Here is a 12,007-nt window from a genome sequence, read left to right as displayed (position 1 = left end):
TCATGTTACCAACTACTGGCACACAAGGGATTAGACTTCATTTGGAAGTGTGTGAATGTTAATTCATCACCAATGATTTATTTACAGCATAAGGGGTTTGACTTCATTTAGATGTATTAATGAATTTTACCATTTTCGGTTCCTGTTAGATCCATATTGACAATTAATGATTAACCAACCTGTGAGAAACAGGGCCAATAAAGGTCTGCCTGCCAATACAACTGATTATACAATTAGTATATACTGCTTACTAATTTAATTCATATCACTATCGTATGTTTTGAGAAATAGATCTATTCTCTTCTTCAGCGATAATATAAAAACATGTCAAAATCCCTAAAGAGATGCTCAAATTTACAGCACATAAAACCTTAAAATAAAATATATATACTTTCAAACAACGTATTAAAATCACAACAGTTCTATTTCTTGTTGTCTAAAACATATCTTAATTTTCTTTCTTGAGGGAAAATGTTAAATGTTAAAATCCTATCACATTGTGCAAATGGAGTACTATTCACTGAATACAGCATTCCAATTTCTGAGCCGTGTTGAATGTTAATAGTTTAAAACTGTTGTTGAGACATTCAAATTTTTATCTTAAAAAAAAAAAAGTTTGACATACAAATCCCTTCTTTCTCAAGCAACCGATATGGTGAAGTGAATCTTATGAGTGTCAAAAACATAATTACACCTGATAACTGAGTGTCAAGTGGGCTGGATAGTCGCTAGGCCTCACAATGAACTTATCCATTTACTTGTTCATAAATGCAACACATTTGGTTGCTCAATACCATTTAGAGATAATGATAATGGCCTGGTGCAGGTCTTTGTTGTTGACACCCTATAGGCCACCTGCACATCTGTAAGGATGGGGCCCTACTTAAGATAAAGTGCCATGTTGAGGATGGCACAAACACTCAGCCCAAAGCCAGAGTGATTAACCATGACCCAGCCTGGATCAAACCCAGGACCCCTTGGACCATGCAACCATGGAGCTGGACAGATAATATTGTTAGAACACTACAATGTTCACTTAAAATAGACGTGACTTAAGATGAAGACCGTTTTAGTTCTTGAAATGTGGTACATTCAACAACCTGCGTTTCTGAGCAGTATCAAAGTTGAGGAGAAAGTTCAGCAGTCTCATCTGAAACTTAATGCCAGAAATATGTAGAACTTTTCCCCAGTGAATTCATAACAATTAGCCATTCAATATTTGCAATAACATTGTCAAATTAAAAAATAATAATAATGTTATTGGTTTTACGTCCCACTAACTACTCTTTTACGGTTTTTGGAGATGTTAAGGTACCGGAATTTAGTCCCGCAGGAGTTCTTTTATGTGTCAGTAAATGTACTGACACGAGGCCGACGTATTTGAGCACTTTCAAATACCACCGGACTGAGCCAGGATCAAACCTGCCAAGTCGGAGTCAGAAGGCCAGCGCCTCTACCATCTGAGCCACTCAGCCCGGCTCATATTTAAAAAAAACTATCGTTGTTCTCTACATGGACTGGATTGGCTTGTCACTATCATATTCAGAACATTGTTATCCCCCAGTAAAATAGTTATTAATAAACAGGTTTAGTATCAATATGCAGCGTAAAGTACATTCGAGGCTGCCAATAAAGGTTATTTATTTAATGCAGGATCTACCTGATTACCTGTTTTTTGATAGTGAAGTTGGAGAAGATATAGGACTTATATCAACTTGAAATATCTTCCCTCATCCTCCATAATCTGTGCAGTGAGAACAGTCATTTGCCAAATACATTCTGAACTAAAATTCTCTTTCTCCCTCACTTCATTTTCATCACTGTCAATAAGATAAGATTAGCAATGACTATTGTACAATTGTACTGTAAAATGTCCAACTGGTCTGGATTGTCAAAGTTCAAACTCTTCTCTACACTGCAAAAGCTGAGCAAAAGAAACTTGCCACAGAACTACAGGTAAGATCCCAGGAGGAGGATTATGTTAATCTACTCTTTAACGATGCAGAGCTTGAACAGCTTACAACAATACTGGTTACAATTAATGTTGCTATCCATGTACACTATTACAGTATAATCATGACACATATGTGCCATTCACTACATTAATTCTGTACCTGAGAGGTATAGGAAACTATCATCATCATCATCATTTCCCAACTCCAGTTTCCCGGGTGTGATGTACAAGCGCTTACCATCTCCTTCTGTCTTTATACATCTTCTGTTCCAGTACATCCTCCCATTTTTAATTGTAATGGGATTATCGGCAGACCCATATGGGTTTCTTGTCCTCTGTTTAGAGGTATACAACATCTACATCAAGTATTGGGGAAGTTACATGTTTTAAAGAAACACCAAGCCCACTTTTACTTAGAGGAATACACCACCATTTGCTCATACTGTTGTATACTTCTGCAGTTTGGAGGATTTTCCATGAACTGAGGAAACACAGTTGAAGTCCAGTCAGTTTTACATGTTATTTGTCATCTTTATTTCCAATGTGTGTATGGTAGGAGTTGAGAAGAATAAATCCAAACTCTTATGGGTGTGACATGAAGTTGCTATTATTGTTTTCTACAGTCCTTATATTAGTGAATATTCACCACGGTTGCAAACATAACCTAAATTATTGGCCATTGGTATTTCAATTATGAATTAGAACCAGATATCCTGCAAGATGACTGCTCAGAGGAAGAAGGAGGGTAAGAAAATGGAAATAACAGATGGAGAAAAAGAAGACAACCTGATTACATGGTTGGAATATGAAAGGGCAGTGAAAGCAATGACCAAAGATAAAGCAAGTGGAAAAGACGAATTCAATGCTTGATATGATTAAGGCAGCAGAAAACATTGGACTACAGTGTCTATATTGAGCCCTCAATGCCATATGGATGATAGGATACCTGAAGATTGGCAACAAGGAAGCATTGTACCATGGTTCAAAAAAGGAAATAGGAAGAAATGTGAAAAGAGTACAGAGTACATGTATATGGTAGTTGTGTAAAGAAATACAAAATCAGTGGATTACTTTATTCCGATTATTTTTAGCCTAAGGTCCCGGCATGCTTTGTACTGTACTTTGCACCTTCGTTCAAACACCGATTAAAAGTTAATAATTAAATTCCTATAGGGCCTATCGTAATAATATTGCAGTTCAAGCCCCCTGCGTAGTTTTGACAGAAATTATTGTAGACAACCTCTTATTTTTGGCATTTAAGGACACTTATATACTCCGTCCCGTGTAGTAGGGAAAATAATAGTAATCCACCAGCGGTAAAATTCATATAACCACATTTCAGTTTAGAATCGTAGTGCAGATACGGTATATTTAGATAGTACAGTATCTTACCTGCTATATTCATGTGTATCTTTGTGTGTGTATCTATTACAGCATAGTACTAATAATAATCTGTCTAAGCATTTAGCTTTGTTGGTATCTTTGAGTACAGTAGTTCGTGCAAATTTTAAACTTGCAATTTCAATTTCTGTTTGTGCTTAGTGGTGACATACGGTACCGGTGTTGTAGTTAGGATACGTCTGAACATAGTTAAAATTATTGTAGTGTACTGTACAGTAGTATACGAGTAATATCTTATTACAAATTAGCGTGCTTATTTTATTATTGTAAATTTTTTGTGTAGTATAGTAGAAGTATCTACAGAAACACTCTTACTAAAATTCTGTTGTTGTAATTAGGAGAGGCTTAACTGCAGTATAGAATTGTGTAATTTTTGTATTCAGTAATTAACAGTAGTTTTTTTATCTGTTAGGGTGTTGTAGGATAAAAATAGAATACGACTAAGTAGTATTAGAGTGTAGTAGTATATTAATTACAGTAGAAGTCCGCTATAGCGAGTACTGCATATAATGAGAACTCCGTTATAACGACGACTTTTTTAGGTCCCTTCAAAATTCCTATATTAAACTGTGTACCGTCCTTCGGTTACAGCGAGAACCCTATTACTGGCGCATCCGTTATTACGAGCGATTAAGCGCGCGTGATTTTTTCCGTTACCAATATTTATGCACCCCAGCGATGATATTGCATGCGATCGATTACCTTCGGCATCGTTTCCTCGCTATGTGCACTAGCGATTTCTCTCGTCGACATTTGAAGGCGATGTCGGAGTCGATTAATAATATCCGTCGACAGCTGTTCCGTAAAGAAAATTCGAAATGAAAGAGAGCATATTTTCGTAATAAATGCATAAATAACGTGTCCGATAACGGTTGTTAACTCGTTAAAAATTAAGGCTGATTAAACGACCGCTTAATTTTGAGGCTAAATACTGCAATTAAGTAAGAATGGGATACACCTCGAGATATTTCAGAGTGCTTAATTGATTTCATAGGTTAGTTTGTATTTTGTCGCGTCTGGTTAAATTACGGAAAGGCTATTATGAAAATTTATAGCGAGAAAGGTATAATTTCTCTACCGGCGCTTGAAGTGTGTTTTCATCGTACGTAGGATACGTGACGCAGTTTGAATAAAACTGAAACGTTTGCAACAAAATGCGATCGATCATCTTCGGTACGGTACAGTTTTCTCACTTTGTGCATTTGCGAGCTCTCTCGTTGACATTCAAAGGCGGTTGGAGTTGATTAGTAATACCCATCGACTGCTGTTCTCTAAAGAAAATTCGAAATGTAAGAGTATAACACGTTTTCGTAATAAATGCGTAAATAACGTGGCCGATAGCAGTTGTTAACTCGTAAAAATAAAGACTGAATAAAAGATATCTTAATTTTAGTGTTATATACGGAAATTAAGTAAGAATGTCATACACCTCAAGATATGGCAGAGTACATCACTGATTTCAGAGGATATTTCATATCTTCTGGCGTCTAGTTATGGCTATTTACATGTAAATTTTTCGCGAGGAGGTTATTTCTCTACATGCGTTTCAAATATGTTTTCATGGTAGGCTACATATACGGTTAGGTTAGGTGACGCTGTTTGAAAAAGAAATCTGAGGTGTTTGCCACAGAAATCTCTGGAGTGATACCGTATTTCTCCGAATCCAAGAGACTTTTTTTCCCCGCAGAAACTCATGCGAAAACTCAAGGGTTGTTGCATTCGCGGCCTAACAGTGAGTTAATGGATATCACTGGCAACTACCGCGGTAACCACGCTGCTTCTTTTCACACGTGCACAGAACTCATTGACAATAAACGACCGCCTCTTTACTACACATCGCTACCGGTTGTACAGTGTACAGTACCTGTGTGTTTCTCAAATCTACAGAATGGCATCAAAACATGCGACATATTTTTTTCAGAATGAAATTAAACATACACTTTTACGTAGTATCGGATTACGAAAAATAACAAACAAGTAAGCCGTAGTGTGGATATCATCTGCAGAAACGCAAGTTTTGAACAAACTGATTGCCGTTTCATACCGATTTTAAAGTGCATGAAGGGTTTTCCGACTTTTATGCAAAAATCGGATATAACGACAATCCGTTATAGCGAGTAAATTTTTCGCTGTTATGAATTCTCGCTATAACGGACTTCTACTGTATCTAATTGTCGTGTGATCTGTGAGAACTATCCTAGACAATATTTCTTTTCGTTCATTTTTTCTTGGAGCACGAAACAAGTCATTTTATTTTTCCTTTTCTTTTCATTTTTTCCGAAAAGAATGGCTAAAGAGTGCAAGTGTAGGAACAGTGGGTGTAGCAAGGCATTGAGGGGTATGAGGGAGGAGTTGGAGAGTTTGAGGGAGATAAACAGGATTCTCACAGAAGACAGGAAGGAAGATAGGCCTCCCTCAAACAATGTACAGGTTACAGCAGGTGTAAAAGAGGGATGGGATGGAAAGGGGGGAACTGTGGAAGACAGGTGGTCTAATGTTCTAAGGGGAAGGAGATTGCAGGCTAAGGGCTCTATTCAGGATCAGAATTCAGGAGAAATCGGTATGAGCCATTCAAGGTAGAGCAACAGAGGGAAGATGAGGAACAAGGAACTGTTGCTGAGATGTGTGGAAGTAGGAAGAAGGGAAAAGGTAGGATAGGGAAATGTAGAGTAGAGGATAGGAAAAGACAGGTCGAACAGGGTCATGGGAGGGAGAATAGGGAGGAGGAAGTAGCTTCTGCAGCTATCAGGAAAGATAGGGCTGACCAGCAAGGGAGGGGCTCAAAGGAGGTGGGTAGGGTTGAGGCTCTGGTCATGGGGGATTCCATCGTTAGAAACGTGGGGAAAGTGTGTGGAGGAAAGGGAACCAGGGTAGAGTGTTATCCAGGAATTAGGTTGAGGCAGATGCTGAGAAAAGTAGAAGAGAAGGAGGAGGGGAAGGAGAAGGTGGTAATGTTGCACGTTGGTACCAACAACGTAAGGCAAGCTAATATAAGTACCAACATAGTTGGGGATGTGTGGGATCTGGTAAATGCAGTACGGATGCAGTTTAAGAAAGCGGAGATAGTGGGTATGTGGGAAACTGGATGTGAAATTTCTAGACCCTAATGGGTGGATCTTGTCAAATCCCATATCTTGAGAAGCATCATCATCATTATCGTCATCATAATTTCTTTGCTCAAGCAAGCCAGGTACGGTTGTATACGAACCTCCTCCAGTTTATCCTATCCATCCATAGTAGCTGCTCATATAAATGTAATGCCAGTTCACCTCTCTAATTTCAATGTCCTTCAGTATCTGTTTTTCCCAAACATTACAAGGTCTTCCTCTTGGTCTCTTAGTCAAAGTATGTTCGAGGAGTCCTGTGAGGGTCCATTCTTTTCATGTGACCATACCATTGCAATCTCTTCACTTCTAGAGTCTCCAGCAAGCTTCTTTCCAATCCAAGCTGTTGTCGGATATTCACATTCCTTATTTTATCCATTTTTGTTTTTTGTACACAAGAACGGAGGAACTTCTTTTCTGTTGCCTGAAGGCAACATTTTGTTGGTTCAGTAAGTGTTGCTACTTCTAGGCCATACGTCAACATAGGAACTAAATATATTTTGTACAAGCTGATCTTGGAAACTAACGGACATGTTTCATCCCAAAGTATTTGACGTACAGCGTGACAGAATTTGGAAGCTTTCTGTATTATGTTGCTAATCTCTTGCAGCCTGAGGCCGCGTGCACACCGAGCGCGCTTCGCATAGTGTGTCGCGTGTAGCGTGAAATGCTATGCATTGCGCAAGGCGTGCTTGCTGTTCACACCGAAAACTCTACGCCGTGCTCTCAGCTTAGTTTGGTGCGAGGCGTTTTAGGGTGGTCACAAACTAATGCCGTTATCCAAGTACACTAGAAACAGTTTACTGATGGATAACAGTTACCTAAAATTGAAAATTAGAAAAAAAGAATCGAAAGTGGGTTCATGAATTTAATGAAGAACGAATTACGGTACCGTACTTTAAGACAATTCCATCGTTTGCACAGAGATGCAAAACTTTATCGCGATAAATTTTATGATTACTTAAGAATGACAAAAAATTACTTTGACCTTCCAAACCCTGCAACTGAAATGTGGCGTCAAGTAGCAGAGAAGTATTGGGAGAAATTCAATTTTCCGAATTATCTAGGAGCACCGTGCAGCAAACACGTAAAAATTAAATTTCCGGCTAAATCACGCTCTTTATATAATAATTATAAATAGTATTTTGCAATATTGTTACAATTAGCATACACAATTAATCATCGTAACAAAAGTGGAGTAAATGTGTGACAAATGCAATTAATAAACAGAAATATTTACTTCCAAGCCCACTACTAGCCTGTAGAGTGATATTCTTCATGTTATCACCCTCCATTGGCAAAATTATAAACCGATATGACAGAGTCTGGGAGATTCTATGCACTTTGTCACAAAGTGTCCGGCTACATGGCTAAATGGTTACCGTACTGGCCTTTGGACACAGAGTCCCGGTTTCGATTCCCGGCAGAGTCGAGAATTGTAATCATAATTAGTAAATTGCATTGGCACGGGGGCTGGGTGTATGTGTGTGTTTATAATCATTTCATCCTCATCATGATGCAGGTCATCTACGGGCGTCAATTCAAAAGACCTGCACCTGGCAAGCCGAACTTCTCCTTGGACACTTCCGACACTAAAATCCATACCCAATTTCATCCTGTCACAATGTTAAGCCCAGTAAAGTGTGACAGTAGAAGTAATATTACTGTATATCTTTACTGTAGGAATGCGATACAACTGTTGTAGATACTTAAGTCCACTTATTTTGCAAAACAGATACATTTTTATAGTTTTTGTGTCTTGGGTTCCGTATTTCTTCTCTTTGAAACCCTGCACGAATAATTTCTTCTTTCATAGATTCAGAACCAGCTAGGTAACGCTAAGCAATTAACCAACACTGCGCGTTGTCTGGCGATTCGCTTAGCTGTAAGATAGGCGTTAAGCGCAGCAGAGCGCGGGCGGTGTGAACACCTGGATTACGAACAAAGCACTGGTTATGCTTAGTGTGACGCTTAGCGTTGAGCAACACGCGACACACTATGCGAAGCGCGCTCGGTGTGCACGCGGCCTTACTAATAAACGGTGTATAACATTTATACAAGGTTTATACACCGTTTATGTGAAATTCGTTACTAATAAACCGCGTATAAGCCTCTTGTGTATACATCTGTTATAGTTATTCATTGAATTGCTTATACAGACCAGGACCCTTGTATAAGCGTTGGATAGCAGCGAGTAGCGGAAAAAGAAATGAGTGAGCAGTTCATTTTCGTGGTATTTATTGTCTACAGTAATATAATCATGGTGAAATATTCGACTTATCCATTTAACATTGAACACGCATTGAAATAATAGACGATAACGTTGATGATCTTCACGATATTTTAAACATAGAAGACATACACCATTCAGAGGTTATGGAGGCTACACATCTTTGTAAAGTAAAACACTTTAAAGAGACGGAATGGCAATGAATAACTATAAAAGAAATGATGGTTGGGCGTATTTTTGTGTAATAATGTGTTACTGCTTAATAGACTTTTGATATTGCGAGTTTATTATACATTATCTGCCCCTACAAAGATCTTTCTCAAATTTGAGTACCCTGTAAAAGGGGACATATTCCTAGAGATAAAAAAATGGCATAACTTGAAAACCATACGTAATATGATTTTCATACTTTGTAGTTGAATACGCAGAAATATGATGTATAAATGCCTAATAGAAACTTTTTTGATCAAATCTTTCTTTTAAGCTACAAAACAGTTTTTCCTTTCTCCTGAAAAGTAAGGATTTTGGAATGTGAACCCTTTTCAACTCGCCGATTCAATTACAATTGCTTACGTTTTCCGTACTGCCCCAGTTAGGAGCTTTTGATCTTTTCTTAGCTTTTCTATTTCTTTTTTGGGCGTTCATTACATAAGCAAGCTGAAGAAATGTTGATATCAATATAAGTCAATTTCCAGCTGTCTCACGGAATGACAATGAATAACTAAGTTATAAAAGAAATGATGGTTGGGCGTATGTTTTTCTAATAATGTGTTACTGATTATTAGACTTTTGAAATTGCGAGTTTATTATACATTATCTGCCTCTACAAGGATCTTTCTCAAATTTGAGTATAAAAAGGGACACATTCCTTGACACAAAAAATGGCATAATTTGAAAACCGTACGTAACATGATTTCCATACTTTGTAGTTGAATACGCAGAAATATGATGTATAAATGCCTAATAGAAATGTTTTTGATCAAACCTTTCGTTTAGCTACAAAACAAGTTTTCCTTTCTCCTGAAAAGTAAGGATTTTGGAATGTGTACCCTTTTCAACACGCCGATCCAATTACAATTGCTTACGTTTTCCGTACTATCCCAGTTAGGAGCTATTGATCTTTTCTTAAGCCTTTCCATTTCTTTTTTTGGCGTTCATTACACAAGCAAGCTGAAGAAATGTTGATATCAGTATAAGCTAATTTCCAGCTGTCTCACTTAGTGTTGCCACTGCCTTTTCGATATGCCGTGCTACTGTGCGACTTTCCGGAAAGTTTTGCTCGTAGATAACCAGCAGAAGCGATCATAAAGGCGGTGAACGTGCGAAATACGTGGAACAAGTGTATACGTGCTGTATAGTAATACAATTCGTATACCTCGTTTATTAGTAAGAAAAAAGTAAAACGGTTATACAGAATTTATTCACTGTATAACTAAACAAGAGTTAAACAATTGTATAAGGACTTTTTATTAGTAAGACGGTTGATGTATGGTATTGTCTGATGACAGAACACTACCTAGAGTGTAAATACTGGAAGCTGTCTACAATATCCATCTCCTCATCTCCAATTCTTAGATGAAGAGTTGGAGAGTTTCTACTCATCACCAAGCCAAATATCTTCGTTTTGCTGATTTTGAGACCTAAGGTTGTTAAATCTTCATGTCAGAGATCTAGTCTAGTTTGTACTTCTGCTTCTGTTCACCCCATACCCTTACATCATCAGCAAAAACCAGGGCATTAGTTGTTGGATCCTTTCTTTTAACTGGTTTTTTAAATTTCATCCATTATGATTATGAAGAGAAGTGGTGAAAGACAACTTCCTTGCTGGACTCCTCTTCATTTCAAACCAACCTGACCTTCCATCCTGGACCTGGACACAACACTTGGTCTCATCATATAATCGTTGTACTCATCCTACAACATCATCGGGCACTTTCTTATGTCTTAAGCATTTTCATATATGCCTGCGTGGTACATGGTCATATGCTTTCTCGATGTCCAGAAAAACAGTTATAAGTGTTTTACCTTTCTTCCAATACTTCTCATAGAGCATTCTGGTGGCAAAAATGAGGTCTATAGTTGATCTATGAGGTTGAAATCCATGTTGTTCCTCCTCAAGTGTAGGTTCAACATATTTTCTAATCCTGTCCTCAAGGATGGATTCGTAGATTTTGAGGCCATGTGACAGCAGAGTTATACCTCTGTAGTTGGTACATTTCTTTCTATCACTTTTTTCAACAATGGGATAATGACTCCTTGCTTCCAGTCATCGGGTATTACATTCTCTTTCCAGATTCTATTTAGTACCCTGTACATCCACTGTTGTCCAACCTCTCCTAGTGCTTTGATCATCTCAACACTTAATTCATCTGATCCAGTTCATGTGTTGTTTTTCAGATTAGATATTGCTGTCTGTACTTCCAACCATGTCAGACTAGTGGTATTTATGCTGCCAAAATCATAAGGTTCGTCATCTAATGGAGTGACATTTTCAAAGTGCCTTTGGAACTCCTGTAATATTTTGGTCTTATCCCTAGACACCTCACCATTAGGAAGTTCTACAGATTGGATAGATTCATTTTGAGTTCTTCTATTCTTAACAATACTGTATAACAGTTTTTTATTTCCATCCTGCGTTATTTTGATAGCCAGATCTTCCTTGCATTTCTGCTTTTCAACTACAACCAACTGTTTGACCTGTAATTTTTTCTTTCTGTAAAGTGACAGCTTCTCCTCTATTTCATGTTGATCTCCCCATGTTCTTGCTTGATATAAGGATCTTCTTGCACAGTTTCTGACATTGATAGCCTTTTTAATATCATCATTCCACCAGGCAGTTTCTTTAGGTTTTCTTATTTGGCTCTGTCGTCCACATACTTTTTCTGCTGTACCAACCACAACCTTCTTTAGAGAATCCCATTCTTCCTCTACTAATTTCAGTTCTTCTCTCTGCAACAACCTGTAGACACCTTCCCTGAATTCTTCCTTTACACTTGGCTCGGTTAGTCACCAAGTTTTTATTTTTGGGACTCTTTTGTTACCGACTTTGGGAGGTCTTTTCTCTGCAATAACTGCAACCAACAGTCTATGGTCTCCACCAAGGTCTTCATTTGGAATGACCTTGACATCACTGACATTTTTCCATACATTTTGATCTATCAGAATGTAGTATATTAGTGTACCTATTTTATCATCCCAGCTATATCTTGTGATTTCATGGGAATCCCTATTCTTAAACCAAGTGTTACTCACTATCAGGTTGTTTCTCATGCATAGATCTAGCATATATTCTCCCTCTTCATTTCTGTTTCCCATTCC

At 37.9% G+C, this 12,007-nt stretch overlaps 1 protein-coding gene across 6 annotated transcripts in view; it reads right to left on the bottom strand.

Moving 5' to 3' along the window:
* LOC136879074 (zinc finger protein 143) overlaps positions 1–12,007 on the bottom strand; it is a 166,788-nt gene that overhangs the window by 115,811 nt on the left and 38,970 nt on the right. The window lies entirely within an intron of this gene.

This window comes from Anabrus simplex, chromosome 8 (genome assembly GCF_040414725.1).
Source record: "Anabrus simplex isolate iqAnaSimp1 chromosome 8, ASM4041472v1, whole genome shotgun sequence".
In the NCBI taxonomy this organism is placed as follows: Eukaryota; Metazoa; Arthropoda; class Insecta; order Orthoptera; family Tettigoniidae; genus Anabrus; species Anabrus simplex.
The sequence above is the reverse complement of the archived record's forward strand: the minus strand, read 5'-3'. Positions and strand labels throughout refer to the sequence as shown.